General features: G+C 43.1%; 15 non-coding genes across 15 annotated transcripts; all 15 read right to left on the reverse strand.

Moving 5' to 3' along the window:
- Window positions 1–650: 650 nt before the first annotated feature.
- Window positions 651–732, reverse strand: trnal-uag (transfer RNA leucine (anticodon UAG)). Its single transcript has one exon. It is a non-coding gene; the product is annotated as a tRNA-Leu (tRNA).
- A 737-nt stretch (window positions 733–1469) lies between these two features.
- trnal-aag (transfer RNA leucine (anticodon AAG)) lies at window positions 1470–1551 on the reverse strand. The gene has a single exon. It is a non-coding gene; the product is annotated as a tRNA-Leu (tRNA).
- Window positions 1552–2287: 736 nt separating this feature from the next.
- On the reverse strand, window positions 2288–2369 carry trnal-aag (transfer RNA leucine (anticodon AAG)). The gene has a single exon. It is a non-coding gene; the product is annotated as a tRNA-Leu (tRNA).
- A 736-nt stretch (window positions 2370–3105) lies between these two features.
- Window positions 3106–3187, reverse strand: trnal-aag (transfer RNA leucine (anticodon AAG)). Its single transcript has one exon. It is a non-coding gene; the product is annotated as a tRNA-Leu (tRNA).
- Window positions 3188–4615: 1428 nt separating this feature from the next.
- Window positions 4616–4697, reverse strand: trnal-aag (transfer RNA leucine (anticodon AAG)). Its single transcript has one exon. It is a non-coding gene; the product is annotated as a tRNA-Leu (tRNA).
- Window positions 4698–6255: 1558 nt separating this feature from the next.
- Window positions 6256–6337, reverse strand: trnal-aag (transfer RNA leucine (anticodon AAG)). Its single transcript has one exon. It is a non-coding gene; the product is annotated as a tRNA-Leu (tRNA).
- Window positions 6338–7074: 737 nt separating this feature from the next.
- Window positions 7075–7156, reverse strand: trnal-uag (transfer RNA leucine (anticodon UAG)). The gene has a single exon. It is a non-coding gene; the product is annotated as a tRNA-Leu (tRNA).
- A 734-nt stretch (window positions 7157–7890) lies between these two features.
- trnal-aag (transfer RNA leucine (anticodon AAG)) lies at window positions 7891–7972 on the reverse strand. Its single transcript has one exon. It is a non-coding gene; the product is annotated as a tRNA-Leu (tRNA).
- Window positions 7973–8582: 610 nt separating this feature from the next.
- trnal-aag (transfer RNA leucine (anticodon AAG)) lies at window positions 8583–8664 on the reverse strand. The gene has a single exon. It is a non-coding gene; the product is annotated as a tRNA-Leu (tRNA).
- Window positions 8665–9400: 736 nt separating this feature from the next.
- On the reverse strand, window positions 9401–9482 carry trnal-aag (transfer RNA leucine (anticodon AAG)). The gene has a single exon. It is a non-coding gene; the product is annotated as a tRNA-Leu (tRNA).
- A 1034-nt stretch (window positions 9483–10516) lies between these two features.
- On the reverse strand, window positions 10517–10598 carry trnal-uag (transfer RNA leucine (anticodon UAG)). The gene has a single exon. It is a non-coding gene; the product is annotated as a tRNA-Leu (tRNA).
- Window positions 10599–11622: 1024 nt separating this feature from the next.
- Window positions 11623–11704, reverse strand: trnal-uag (transfer RNA leucine (anticodon UAG)). Its single transcript has one exon. It is a non-coding gene; the product is annotated as a tRNA-Leu (tRNA).
- Window positions 11705–12431: 727 nt separating this feature from the next.
- On the reverse strand, window positions 12432–12513 carry trnal-uag (transfer RNA leucine (anticodon UAG)). Its single transcript has one exon. It is a non-coding gene; the product is annotated as a tRNA-Leu (tRNA).
- A 737-nt stretch (window positions 12514–13250) lies between these two features.
- trnal-uag (transfer RNA leucine (anticodon UAG)) lies at window positions 13251–13332 on the reverse strand. The gene has a single exon. It is a non-coding gene; the product is annotated as a tRNA-Leu (tRNA).
- A 738-nt stretch (window positions 13333–14070) lies between these two features.
- Window positions 14071–14152, reverse strand: trnal-uag (transfer RNA leucine (anticodon UAG)). Its single transcript has one exon. It is a non-coding gene; the product is annotated as a tRNA-Leu (tRNA).
- Between the last annotated feature and the right edge of the window lie 928 nt (window positions 14153–15080).

Genomic DNA, 15080 nt, shown 5'->3' on the forward strand with positions numbered 1-15080 from the left:
TCTTTAAAATCTTTATGTATCTCATGTTGCTCTTGCGTCCTTCATCTTTTTTTGATTCTCTTTTTAAAAATCTTAATTTATCTGATGTTGCTCTTTCTTCCATTGTGTACACTGAAAATTAGTTTCTGCTTTTATGTCTGAAGCAGATTGAATCTGAAAAACACAGCAGATAATTGCAATAACAGACGTGGGAATTAGGGTAAAGGCTGGATTCCCTTTATTTGTCCGGTGTCCTTGGTGGCCTTGTTTGAAATTACATTACAGTTTTCTGTTGAGAAAAAGTTGCAGTAGTGGACTTCGACCCCACACCTCTGAAAGACTGGATCCTTAAATCCAGTGCTCTGGACAGCTCGGCCACAGTTCCCACTGTTAAAATGGAATGATTGGTCGTCGCACAGACCATCACAACTTTCCTTTTTTCCAATCAAGGAATTGACATGAACATCCACCTTTAGGAGGTGCAACTGCCACCGTGAGGGCACAGGACTTGGTGGCTGGTTGGTTAAGGAGATGGACTACACTATTGAGTTGGAACCCCATCCGTGACACACATCATTGCTTCTTTTCTCCCTTGCATGGGCGACATAAAAGTAAAAACCCTGAAATAACGCAGAACATGTGATAGCTTGCTCAAACAAGCTCAATAAAGATGGCAGTGGTGGGATTTGAACCCACGCCTCCTTAGAGACTGGAGCCTAAATCCAGCGCCTTAGACTGCTCGGCCACACTACCCAGCTCTGGCAAAGTTTTCACACTTTCTCGTCAGTTACCTAGAGCGTCTGCACTCCCTTGTATTTTAGTCTTCTTTTTCATTTTCTTCTTTAAAATCTTTATGTATCTCATGTTGCTCTTGCGTCCTTCATCTTTTTTTGATTCTCTTTTTAAAAATCTTAATTTATCTGATGTTGCTCTTTCTTTCATCGTATAAACTTAGAATTAGTTTCAGGTTTTATGTCTGAAGCAGATTGAATTAGAAAAACACTGCAGATAATTGCAATAACAGACGTGGGAATTAGGGTAAAGGCTGGATTCCCTTTATTTGTCCGGTGTCCTTGGTGGCCTTGTTTGAAATTACATTACAGTTTTCTGTTGAGAAAAAGTTAAAGCGGTGGACTTTTATCCCACACCTCTGAAAGACTGGATCCTTAAATCCAGTTCTCTGGACAGCTCGGCCACAGTACCAACTGTTAAAATGGACTGCTGGGTCGTCCCACAGACCATCACAACTTTTCTTAATTCCAATCAAGGATTTGACATGAACAACCACCGGTAGGAGGTGCAACTGCCACCGTGAGAGCACAGGACTTGGTGGCTAGTTGGTTAAGGCGATGGACTACACTATTGAGTTGGAACCCCATCCGTGACACAGAACATTGATTTTTTTCTCCCTTGCATGGCCCTGCATGAAAGTAAAAACACCGAAATAAAGCAGAACATGTGATAGCTTGCGCAAACAAACTCAATAAAGATGGCAGTGGTGGGATTTGAACCCACGCCTCCTTAGAGACTGGAGCCTTAATCCAGCGCCTTAGACCGCTCGGCCACACTACCCAGCTCTGGGGAAATATTCACACTTTCTCGTCAGTTACCTAGAGCGTCTGCACTTCCTTGTATTTTAGTCTTCTTTTTCATTTTCTTCTTTAAAATCTTTATGTATCTCATGTTGCTCTTGCGTCCTTCATCTTTTTTTGATTCTCTTTTTAAAAATCTTAATTTATCTGATGTTGCTCTTTCTTCCATCGTATAAACTTAGAATTCGTTTCTGCTTTTATGTCTGAAGCAGATTGAATTAGAAAAACACGGCAGATAATTGCAATAACAGACGTGGGAATTAGGGTAAAGGCTGGATTCCCTTTATTTGTCCGGTGTCCTTGGTGGCCTTGTTTGAAATTACATTACAGTTTTCTGTTGAGAAAAAGTTGCAGTGGTGGACTTTGAACCTACACCTCCGAAAGACTGGGTCCTTAAATCCAGTTCTCTGGACAGCTCGGCCACAGTTCCCACTGTTAAAATGGACTGCTTGGTCGTCGCACAGACCATCACAACTTTCCTTTTTTCCAATCAAGGATTTGACGTGAAGAAGCACCGGTAGGAGGTGCAACTGCCACCGCGGGGGCACAGGACTTGGTGGCTGGTTGGTTAAGGCGATGGACTACACTATTGAGTTGGAACCCCATCCGTGACACACAACATTGCTTCTTTTCTCCCTTGGATGGGCGACATGAAAGTAAAAACCCTGACACAAAGCAGAAAATGTGATAGCTTGCGCAAACAAACTCAATAAAGATGGCAGTGGTGGGATTTGAACCCACGCCTCCTTAGAGACTGGAGCCTTAATCCAGCGCCTTAGACCGCTCGGCCACACTACCCAGCTCTGGCAAAATATTCACACTTTCTCGTCAGTTACCTAGAGCGTCTGTACTTCCTTATATTTTAGTCTTTTTTTCATTTTCTTCTTTAAAATCTTTATGTATCTCATGTTGCTCTTGCGTCCTTCATCTTTTTTTGATTCTCTTTCTAAAAATCTTAATTTATCTGATGTTGCTCTTTCTTTCATCGTATAAACTTAGAATTCGTTTCTGCTTTCATGTCTGAAGCAGATTGATTTAGAAAAACACTGCAGATAATTGCAATAACAGACGTGGGAATTAGGATAAAGGCTGGATTCCCTTTATTTGTCCGGTGTCCTTGTTGGCCTTGTTTGAAATTACATTACAGTTTTCTGTTGAGAAAAAGTTAAATTGGTGGACTTTGATCCCACACCTCTGAAAGACTGGATCCTTAAATCCAGTTCTCTGGACAGCTCGGCCACAGTACCAACTGTTGAAATGGACTGCTGGGTCGTCCCACAGACATCACAACTTTCCTTTTTTCAATATCAAGGATTTGACATGAACAACCACCGGTAGGAGGTGCAACTGCCACCGTGAGAGCACAGGACTTGGTGGCTGGTTGGTTAAGGCGATGGACTACACTATTGAGATGGAACCCCATCCGTGACCAACAACATAGATTTTTTTCTCCCTTGCATGGCCCTACATGAAAGTAAAAACGCTGAAATAAAGCAGAACATGTGATAGCTTGCGCAAAAAAACTCAATAAAGATGGCAGTGGTGGGATTTGAACCCACGCCTCCTTAGAGACTGGGGCCTTAATCCAGTGCCTTAGACCGCTCGGCCACACTACCCAGCTCTGGCAAAATATTTACACTTTCTCGTCAGTTACCTAGAGCGTCTGTACTTCCTTGTATTTTAGTCTTCTTTTTCATTTTCTTCTTTAAAATCTTTATGTATCTCATGTTGCTCTTGCGTCCTTCATCTTTTTTTGATTCTCTTTTTAAAAATCTTAATTTATCTGATGTTGCTCTTTCTTCCATCGTATAAGCTTAGAATTAGTTTCTGCTTTTATGTCTGAAGCAGATTGAATTAGAAAAACACGGCAGATAATTGCAATAACAGACGTGGGAATTAGGGTAAAGGCTGGATTCGCTTTATTTTCCGGTGTCCTTGGTGGCCTTGTTTGAAATTACATTACAGTTTTCTGTTTTCTGTTGAGAAAAAGTTGCAGTAGTGGACTTTGAACCGACACCTCCGAAAGACTGGGTCCTTAAATCCAGTTCTCTGGACAGCTCGGTCACAGTACCAACTGTTAAAATGGACTGCTGGGTCGTTGCACAGACCATCACAACTTTCCTTTTTTCCAATCAAGGATTTGACGTGAAGAACCACCGGTAGGAGGTGCAACTTCCACCGCGGGGGCACAGGATTTGGTGGCTGGTTGGTTAAGGCGATGGACTACACTATTGAGTTGGAACCCCACCCGTGACCCTTAGAGACTGGAGCCTAAATCCAGCGCCTTAGACCACTCGGCCACACTACCCAGCTCTGGTAAGATTTCCACACTTTCTTGTCAGTTACCTAGAGCGTCTGCACTCCCTTGTATTTTAGTCTTCTTTTTCATTTTCTTCTTTAAAATCTTTATGTATCTCATGTTGCTCTTGCGTCCTTCATCTTTTTTTGATTCTCTTTTTAAAAATCTTAATTTATCTGATGTTGCTCTTTCTTCCATCGTATAAACTTAGAATTCGTTTCCGCTTTTTTGTCTGAAGCAGATTGAATTAGAAAAACACGGCAGATAATTGCAATTACAGACGTGGGAATTAGGGTAAAGGCTGGATTCCCTTTATTTGTCCGGTGTCCTTGGTGGCCTTGTTTGAAATTACATGACAGTTTTCTGTTGAGAAAAAGTTGTAGCGGTGGACTTTGAACCGACACCTCCGAAAGACTGGGTCCTTAAATCCAGTTCTCTGGACAGCTCGGCCACAGTTCCCACTGCTAAAATTGACTGCTTGGTCGTCGCACAGACCATCACAACTTTCCTTTTTTCCAATCAAGGATTTGACGTGAACAACCCCTGGTAGGAGGTGCAACTGCCAAAGCGAGAGCACAGGACTTGGTGGCTAATTGGTTAAGGTGATGGACTACACTAATGAGTTGGAACCCCATCCGTGAGACACAACATTGCTTCTTTTCTCCCTTGCATGGGCGACATGAAAGTAAAAACCCTGAAACAAAGCAGAAAATGTGATAGCTTGCGCAAACAAACTCAATAAAGATGGCAGTGGTGGGATTTGAACCCACGCCTACTTAGAGACTGGAGCCTTAATCCAGCGCCTTAGACCGCTCGGCCACACTACCCAACTCCGGCAAAACATTCACACTTTCTCGTCAGTTACCTAGAGCGTCTGCACTCCCTTGTATTTTAGTCTTCTTTTTCATTTTCTTCTTTAAAATCTTTATGTATCTCATGTTGCTCTTGCGTCCTTCATCTTTTTTTGATTCTCTTTTTAAAAATCTTAATTTATCTGATGTTGCTCTTTCTTCCATCGTATAAACTTAGAATTAGTTTCTGCTTTCATGTCTGAAGCAGATTGAATTAGAAAAACACGGCAGATAATTGCAATAACAGACGTGGGAATTAGGGTAAAGGCTGGATTCCCTTTATTTGTCCGGTGTCCTTGGTGGCCTTGTTTGAAATTACATTAAAGTTTTCTGTTGAGAAAAAGTTGCAGCGGTGGACTTTGAACCGACACCTTCGAAAGACTGGGTCCTTAAATCCAGTTCTCTGGACAGCTCGGCCACAGTTCCCACTGCTAAAATTGACTGCTTGGTCGTCGCACAGACCATCACAACTTTCCTTTTTTCCAATCAAGGATTTGACGTGAACAACCCCCGGTAGGAGGTGCATCTGCCAAAGCGAGAGCACAGGACTTGGTGGCTAATTGGTTAAGGTGATGGACTACACTAATGAGTTGGAACCCCATCCGTGACACACAACATTGCTTCTTTTCTCCCTTGCATGGCCCTGCATGAAAGTAAAAACGCTGAAATAAAGCAGAACATGTGATAGCTTGCGCAAAAAAACTCTATAAAGATGGCAGTGGTGGGATTTGAACCCATGCCTCCTTAGAGACTGGAGCCTAAATCCAGCGCCTTAGACAGCTCGGCCACACCTCTGCTCTGGCATGATTTCAAAACTTTCTCGTCAGTTACCTAGAGCGTCTGCACTCCCTTGTATTTTAGTCTTCTTTTTCATTTTCTTCTTTAAAATCTTTATGTATCTCATGTTGCTCTTGTGTCCTTCATCTTTTTTTGATTCTCTTTCTAAAAACCTTAATTTATCTGATGTTGCTCTTTCTTCCATCGTATACACTTAGAATTAGTTGCTGCTTTTATGTCTGAAGCAGATTGAATTAGAAAAACACGGCAGATAATTGCAATAACAGACGTGGGAATTAAGGTAAAGTCTGGATTCCCTTTATTTGTCCGGTGTCCTTGGTGGCCTTGTTTGAAATTACATTACAGTTTTCTGTTGAGAAAAAGTTGCGGTGGTGGACTTTGAACCGACACTTCCAAAAGACTGGGTCCTTAAATCCAGTTCTCTGGACAGCTCGGCCACAGTACCCACTGTTAAAATGGACTGCTTGGTCGTCGCACAGACCATCACAACTTTCCTTTTTTCCAATCAAGGAATTGACATGAACAACCACCAGTAGGAGGTGCAACTGCCACCGTGAGAGCACAGGACTTGGTGTCTGGTTGGTTAAGGCGATGGACTACACTATTGAGTTGGAACCCCATCCGTGACACACATAATTGCTTCTTTTCTCCCTTGCATGGCCCTACATGAAAGTAAAAACACTGAAATAAAGCAGAACTTTCATGTGATAGCTTGCGCAAACAAACTCAACAAAGATGGCAGTGGTGGGATTTGAACCCACGCCTCCTTAGAGACTGGAGCCTTAATCCAGCGCCTTAGACCGCTCGGCCACACTACCCAGCTCTGGCGAACTATTCACACTTTCTCGTCAGTTACCTAGAGCGTCTGCACTTCCTTGTATGTTAGTCCTCTTTTTCATTTTCTTCTTTAAAATCTTTATGTGTCTCATGTTGCTCTTGTGTCCTTCATCTTTTTTTGATTCTCTTTTTAAAAATCTTGATTTATCTCATGTTGCTCTTTCTTCCATTGTGTACACTGAAAATTAGTTTCTGCTTTTATGTCTGAAGCAGATTGAATCTGAAAAACACAGCAGATAATTTCAAAAACAGAGGTGGGAATTAGGGTAAAGGCTGGATTCCCTTTATTTGTCCGGTGTCCTTGGTGGCCTTGCTTGAAATTACATTACAGTTTTCTGTTGAGAAAATGTTAAAGCTGTGGACTTTGAACCCACACCTCTGAAAGACTGGATCCTTAAATACAGTTCTCTGGACAGCTTGGCCACAGTTCCCACTGTTTAAATGGACTGCTAGGTCGTCGCACAGCCCAGGCCAACTTTCCTTGTTTACAATCAAGTCTTTGACGTGAACAACCACCGGTAGGAGGTGCAACTGCCACCGCGGGGGCACAGAACTTGGTGGTTGGTTGGTTAAGGTGATGGACTACACTATCGAGTTGGAATCCCATCCGTGACACACAACATTGCTTCTTTTCTCCCTTGCATTGCCCTGCATGAAAGTAAAAACGCTGAAATAAAGCAGAACATGTGATAGCTTGCGCAAACAAACTCAATAAAGATGGCAGTGGTGGGATTTGAACCCACGCCTCCTTAGAGACTGGAGCCTAAATCAAGCGCCTTAGACCGCTCGGCCACACTACCCAGCTCTGGCAAGATTTCCACACTTTCTCGTCAGTTACCTAGAGCGTCTGCACTCCCTTGTATTTTAGTCTTCTTATTCATTTTCTTCTTTAAAATCTTTATGTATCTCATGTTGCTCTTGCTTCCGTCATCTTTTTTTGAATCTCTTTTTAAAAATCTTAATTTATCTCATGTTACTCTCTCTTCCATTGTGTACACTGAAAATTAGTTTCTGCTTTTACGTCTGAAGCAGATTGAATTTGAAAAACACAGCAGATAATTGCAATAACAAACATGGAAATTAGGGTAAAGGCTGGATTCCCTTTATTTGTCCGGTGTCCTTGGTGGCCTTGTTTGAAATTACATTACAGTTTTCTGTTGAGAAAAAGTTGCAGTAGTGGACTTCGACTCCACACCTCTGAAAGACTGGATCCTTAAATCCAGTGCTCTGGACAGCTCGGCCACAGTTCCCACTGTTAAAATGGACTGCTGGGTCGTCGCACAGACCATCACAACTTTCCTTTTTTCCAATCAAGGATTTGACGTGAACAACCACCGGTAGGAGGTGCAACTGCCACCGCGGGGGCACAGGACTTGGTGGCTGGTTGGTTAAGGCGATGGACACTATTGAGCTGGAACCCCATCCGCGACACACAACATTGCTTCTTTTCTCCCTTGCATGGCCCTGCATGAAAGTAAAAACACTGAAATAAAGCAGAACATGTGATAGCTTGCGCAAACAAACTCAATAAAGATGGCAGTGGTGGGATTTGAACCCATGCCTCCTTAGAGACTGGAGCCTTAATCCAGCGCCTTAGACCGCTCGGCCACACTACCAAGCTTTGGCAAAATATTCTTCTTATAGTAGTCTTCTTTTTTTTAGTCTTCTTTTTCATTTTCTTCTTTAAAATCCTTGGTGGCCTCGTTTGAAATGACATTACAGTTTTCTGTTGAGAAAAAGTGGCAGCGGTGGACTTTGAACCGACACCTCCGAAAGACTGGGTCCTTAAATCCAGTTCTCTGGACAGCTCGGCCACAGTACCCACTGTTAAAATGGACTGCTGGGTCATCGCACAGACCATCACAACTTTCCTTTTTTCCAATCAAGGATTTGACGGTGAACAACCCCCGGTAGGAGGTGCAACTGCCACAGCGAGAGCACAGGACTTGGTGGCTAATTGGTTAAGGTGATGGACTACACTAATGAGTTGGAACCCCATCCGTGACACACAACATTGCTTCTTTTCTCCCTTGCATGGGCGACATGAACGTAAAAACCCTGAAACAAAGCAGAAAATGTGATAGCTTGCGGAAACAAACTCAATAATAACCCCATCCGTGACACACAACATTTGTTTTTTTCTCCCTTGCATGGCCCTACATGAAAGTAAAAACGCTGAAATAAAGCAGAACATGTGATAGCTTGCGCAAACAAACTCAATAAAGATGGCAGTGGTGGGATTTGAACCCACGCCTCCTTAGAGACTGGAGCCTTAATCCAGCGCCTTAGACCGCTCGGCCACACTACCCAGCTCTGGCAAGCTTCCACACTTTATTGTCAGTTACCTAGAGCGTCTGCACTCCCTTGTATTTTAGTCTTCTTTTTCATTTTCTTCTTTAAAATCTTTATGTATCTCATGTTGCTCTTGCGTCCTTCATCTTTTTTTGATTCTCTTTTTAAAAATCTTAATTTATCTGATGTTGCTCTTTCTTTCATCGTATAAACTTAGAATTAGTTTCTGCTTTTATGTCTGAAGCAGATTGAATTAGAAAAACACGGCAGATAATTGCAATTACAGACGTGGGAATTAGGGTAAAGGCTGGATTCCCTTTATTTTCCGGTGTCCTTGGTGGCCTTGTTTGAAATTACATTACAGTTTTCTGTTGAGAAAAAGTTAAAGCGGTGGACTTTGAACCCACACCTCTGAAAGACTGGATCCTTATCTCCAGTTCTCTGGACAGCTCGGCCACAGTACCCACTGTTAAAATGGACTGCTGGGTCGTTGCACAGACCATCACAACTTTCCTTTTTTCCAATCAAGGATTTGACGTGAACAACCCCCGGTAGGAGGTGCAACTGCTACAGCGAGAGCACAGGACTTGGTGGCTAATTGGTTAAGGTGATGGACTACACTAATGAGTTGGAACCCCATCCGTGACACACAACATTGCTTCTTTTCTCCCTTGCATGGCCCTGCATGAAAGTAAAAACCCAGAAACAAAGCAGAAAATGTGATAGCTTGCGCAAAAAAAACTCAATAAAGATGGCAGTGGTGGGATTTGAACCCACGCCTCCTTAGAGACTGGAGCCTTAATCAAGCGCCTTAGACCGCTCGGCCACACTACCCAGCTCTGGCAAAATATTTACACTTTCTCATCAGTTACCTAGAGCGTCTGTACTTCCTTGTATTTTAGTCTTCTTTTTCATTTTCTTCTTTAAAATCTTTATGTATCTCATGTTGCTCTTGCGTCCTTCATCTTTTTTTGATTCTCTTTTTAAAAATCTTAATTTATCTGATGTTGCTTTTTCTTCCATCGTATAAACTTAGAATTAGTTTCTGCTTTTATGTCTGAAGCAGATTGAATTAGAAAAACACGGCAGATAATTGCAATAACAAACGTGGGAATTAGGGTAAAGGCTGGATTCCCTTTATTTGTCCGGTGTCCTTGGTGGCCTTGTTTGAAATTACATTACAGTTTTCTGTTGAGAAAAAGTAGCAGCGGTGGACTTTGAACCGACACCTCTGAAAGACTGGGTCCTTAAATCCAGTTCTCTGGACAGCTCGGCCACAGTTCCCACTGTTAAAATGGAATGCTGGGTCGTCGCACAGACCATCACAACTTTCCTTTTTTCCAATCAAGGATTTGACGTGAACAACCACCGGTTGGAGGTGCAACTGCCACCGTGAGAGCACAGGACTTGGTGGCTGGTTGGTTAAGGAGATGGACTACACTATTGAGTTGGAACCCCATCCTTGACACACAACATTGCTTCTTTTCTCCCTTGCATGGCCCTACATGAAAGTAAAAACGCTGAAATAAAGCAGAACATGTGATAGCTTGCGCAAACAAACTCAATAAAGATGGCAGTGGTGGGATTTGAACCCACGCCTCGGCCACAGTTTCCACTGTTAAAATTGACTGCTTGGTCGTCGCACAGACCATCAAGACTTTCCTTTTTTCCAATCAAGGATTTGACGTGAACAACCACCGGTAGGAGGTGCAACTGCCACCGCGGGGGCACAGGACTTGGTGGCTGGTTGGTTAAGGCGATGGACTACACTATTGAGTTGGAACCCCATCGGTGACACACAACATTGCTTCTTTTCTCCCTTGCATGGCCCTGCATGAAAGTAAAAACGCAAACAAACTCAACAAAGATGGCAGTGGTGGGATTTGAACCCACGCCTCCTTAGAGACTGGAGCCTAAATCCAGCGCCTTAGACCACTCGGCCACACTACCCAGCTGTGCTAAGTATTCACACTTTCTCGTCAGTTACCTAGAGCGTCTGCACTCCCTTGTATTTTAGTCTGCTTTTTCATTTTCTTCTTTAAAATCTTTATGTATCTCATGTTGCTCTTGCGTCCTTCATCTTTTTTTGATTCTCTTTTTAAAAATCTTAATTTATCTGATGTTGCTCTTTCTTCCATCGTATAAACTTAGAATTAGTTTCTGCTTTTATGTCTGAAGCAGATTGAATTAGAAAAACATGGCAGATAATTGCAATAACAGACGTGGGAATTGGGGTAAAGGCTGGATTCCCTTTATTTGTCCGGTGTCCTTGTTTGAAATTACATTACAGTTTTCTGTTGAGAAAAAGTTGCAGCGGTGGACTTTGAACAGACACCTCCGAAAGACTGGGTCCTTAAATCCAGTTCTCTGGACAGCTCGACCACAGTACCCACTCTTAAAATGGACTGCTTGGTCGTGGCACAGAACATCACAACTTTCCTTTTTTCCAATCAAGGATTTGACGTGAACAACCACCGGTTGGAGGTGCAACTGCCACCGTGAGAGCACAGGACTTGGTGGCTGGTTGGTTAAGGAGATGGACTACACTATTGAGTTGGAACCCCATCCTTGACACACAACATTGCTTCTTTTCTCCCTTGCATGGCCCTACATGAAAGTAAAAACGCTGAAATAAAGCAGAACATGTGATAGCTTGCGCAAACAAACTCAATTAAGATGGCAGTGGTGGGATTTGAACCCACGCCTCGGCCACAGTTTCCACTGTTAAAATTGACTGCTTGGTCGTCGCACAGACCATCAAGACTTTCCTTTTTTCCAATCAAGGATTTGACGTGAACAACCACCGGTAGGAGGTGCAACTGCCACCGCGGGGGCACAGGACTTGGTGGCTGGTTGGTTAAGGCGATGGACTACACTATTGAGTTGGAACCCCATCGGTGACACACAACATTGCTTCTTTTCTCCCTTGCATGGCCCTGCATGAAAGTAAAAACGCAAACAAACTCAACAAAGATGGCAGTGGTGGGATTTGAACCCACGCCTCCTTAGAGACTGGAGCCTAAATCCAGCGCCTTAGACCACTCGGCCACACTACCCAGCTGTGCTAAGTATTCACACTTTCTCGTCAGTTACCTAGAGCGTCTGCACTCCCTTGTATTTTAGTCTGCTTTTTCATTTTCTTCTTTAAAATCTTTATGTATCTCATGTTGCTCTTGCGTCCTTCATCTTTTTTTGATTCTCTTTTTAAAAATCTTAATTTATCTGATGTTGCTCTTTCTTCCATCGTATAAACTTAGAATTAGTTTCTGCTTTTATGTCTGAAGCAGATTGAATTAGAAAAACATGGCAGATAATTGCAATAACAGACGTGGGAATTGGGGTAAAGGCTGGATTCCCTTTATTTGTCCGGTGTCCTTGTTTGAAATTACATTACAGTTTTCTGTTGAGAAAAAGTTGCAGCGGTGGACTTTGAACAGACACCTCCGAAAGACTGGGTCCTTAAATCCAGTTCTCTGGACAGCTCGACCACAGTACCCACTCTTAAAATGGACTGCTTGGTCGTGGCACAGAACATCACAACTTTCCTTTTTTCCAATCAAGGATTTGACGTGAACAACCACCGGTAGGAGGTGCAACTGCCACCGCGGGGGCACAGGACTTGGTTGCTGGTTGGTTAAGGCGATGGACTACACTATTGAGTTTGAACCCCATCCGTGACACACAACATTGCTTCTTTTCTCCCTTGATTGGCCCTGCATGAAAGTAAAAACGCTGAAATAAAGCAGAACATGTGATAGCTTGCACAAACAAACTCAATAAAGATGGCAGTGGTGGGATTTGAACCCACGCCTCCTTAGAGACTGGAGCCTATATCCAGCGCCTTAGACCGCTCGGCCACACTACCCAGCTCTTGCAAGATTTCCACACTTTCTCGTCAGTTACCTAGAGCGTCTGCACTTCCTTGTATTTTAGTCTTCTTTTTCATTTTCTTCTTTAAAATCTTTATGTATCTCATGTTGCTCTTGCGTCCTTCATCTTTTTTTGATTCTCTTTTTAAAAATCTTAATTTATCTGATGTTGCTCTTTCTTCCATCGTATAAACTTAGAATTAGTTTCTGCTTTTATGTCTGAAGCAAATTGAATTAGAAAAACACGGCAGATAATTGCAATAACAGACGTGGGAATTAGGGTAAAGGCTGGATTCCCTTTATTTGTCCGGTGTCCTTGGTGGCCTTGTTTGAAATTACATTACAGTTTTCTGTTGAGAAAAAGTTGCAACGGTGGACTTTGAACCCACACCTCCGAAAGACTGGGTCCTTAAATCCAGTTCTCTGGACAGCTCGGCCACAGTTCCCACTGTTAAAATGGACTGCTGGGTCATCGCACAGCCCAGCCCAAGTTTCCTTGTTTCCAATCAAGGCTTTGACGTGATAAACCACCGGTAAGAGGTGCAACTGCCACCGCGGGGGCACAGGACTTTGTGGCTGGTTGGTTAAGGCGATGGACTACACTATTGAGTTGGCACCCTATCCGTGACACACAACATTGCCTCTTTTCTCCCTTGCATGGCCCTGCATGAAAGTAAAAACGCTGAAATAAAGCAGAACATGTGATGGCTTGCGCAAACAAACTCAATAAAGATGGCAGTGGTGGGATTGGAACCCACGCCTCCTTAGAGACTGGAGCCTAAATCCAGCGCCTTAGACCACTCGGCCACACTACCCAGCTCTTGCAAGATTGCCAGAATTTCTCGTCAGTTACCTAGAGCGTCTGCACTTCCTTGTATTTTAGTCTTCTTTTTCAATTTTCTTCTTTAAAATCTTTATGTATCTCATGTTGCTCTTGCGTCCTTCATCTTTTTTTGATTCTCTTTTTAAAAATCTTAATTTATCTGATGTTGCTCTTTCTTCCATCGTGTAAACTTAGAATTCGTTTCTGCTTTTATGTCTGAAGCAGATTGAATTAGAAAAACACGGCAGATAATAGCAATAACAGACGTGGGAATTAGGGTAAAGGCTGGATTCCCTTTATTTGTCCGGTGTCCTTGGTGGCCTTGTTTGAAATTACATTACAGTTTTCTGTTGAGAAAAAGTTGCAGCGGTGGACTTTGATCCGACACCTCTGAAAGACTGGGTCCTTATATCCAGTTCTCTGGACAGCTCGGCCACAGTACCCACTGTTAAAATGGACTGCTGGGTCATCGCACAGCCCAGCCCAAGTTTCCTTGTTTCCAATCAAGGATTTGACGTGATAAACCACCGGTAGGAGGTGCAACTGCCACCGCGGGGGCACAGGACTTGGTGGCTGGTTGGTTAAGGCGATGGACTACGCTATTGAGTTGGAACCCCATCCGTGACACACAACATTGCTTCTTTTCTCCCTTGCATGGCCCTGCATGAAAGTAAAAAAGCTGAAATAAAGCAGAACATGTGATAGCTTGCGCAAACAAACTCAATAAAGATGGCAGTGGTGGGATTTGAACCCACGCCTCCTTAGAGACTGGAGCCTAAATCCAGCACCTTAGACCGCTCGGCCACACTACCCAGCTCTGGCAAGCTTCCACACTTTCTCGTCAGTTACCTAGAGCGTCTGCACTTCCTTGTATTTTAGTCTTCTTTTTCATTTTCTTCTTTAAAATCTTTATGTATCTCATGTTGCTCTTGCGTCCTTCATCTTTTTTTGATTCTCTTTTTAAAAATCTTGATTTATCTCATGTTGCTCTTTCTTCCATTGTGTACACTGAAAATTAGTTTCTGCTTTTATGTCTGAATCAGATTGAATCTGAAAAACACGGCAGATAATTTCAAAAACAGAGGTGGGAATTAGGGTAAAGGCTGGATTCCCTTTATTTGTCCGGTGTCCTTGGTGGCCTTGCTTGAAATTACATTACAGTTTTCTGTTGAGAAAAAGTTAAAGCGTTGGACTTTGAACCCACACCTCTGAAAGACTGGATCCTTAAATCCAGTTCTCTGGACAGCTTGGCTACAGTACCCACTGTTAAAATGGACTGCTAGGTCTTCTGACAGCCCAGGCCAACTTTCCTTGTTTACAATCAAGTCTTTGACGTGAACAACCACCGGTAGGAGGTGCAACTGCCACCGCGGGGGCACAGGACTTGGTGGCTGGTTGGTTAAGGCAATGGAGTTGGAACCCCATCCGTGACACACAACATATGTTATTTTCTCCCTAGCATGGCCCGACATGAAAGTAAAAAACATGAAATAAAGCAGAACATGTGATGGCTTGCGCAAACAAACTCAATAAAGATGACAGTGATAGGATTTGAACCCACGCCTCCTTAGAGACTGGAGCCTAAATCCAGAGCCTTATACCACTCGGCCACAATACCCAGCTCTGGCAAATATTCACACTTTCTCGTCAGTTACCTAGAGCGTCTGCACTCCCTTGTATTTTAGTCCTCTTTTTCATTTTCTTCTTTAAAATCTTTATGTATCTCATGTTGCTCTTGCG

This window comes from Oncorhynchus clarkii, unplaced genomic scaffold (genome assembly GCF_045791955.1).
Source record: "Oncorhynchus clarkii lewisi isolate Uvic-CL-2024 unplaced genomic scaffold, UVic_Ocla_1.0 unplaced_contig_6271_pilon_pilon, whole genome shotgun sequence".
Taxonomy (NCBI): domain Eukaryota; kingdom Metazoa; phylum Chordata; class Actinopteri; order Salmoniformes; family Salmonidae; genus Oncorhynchus; species Oncorhynchus clarkii.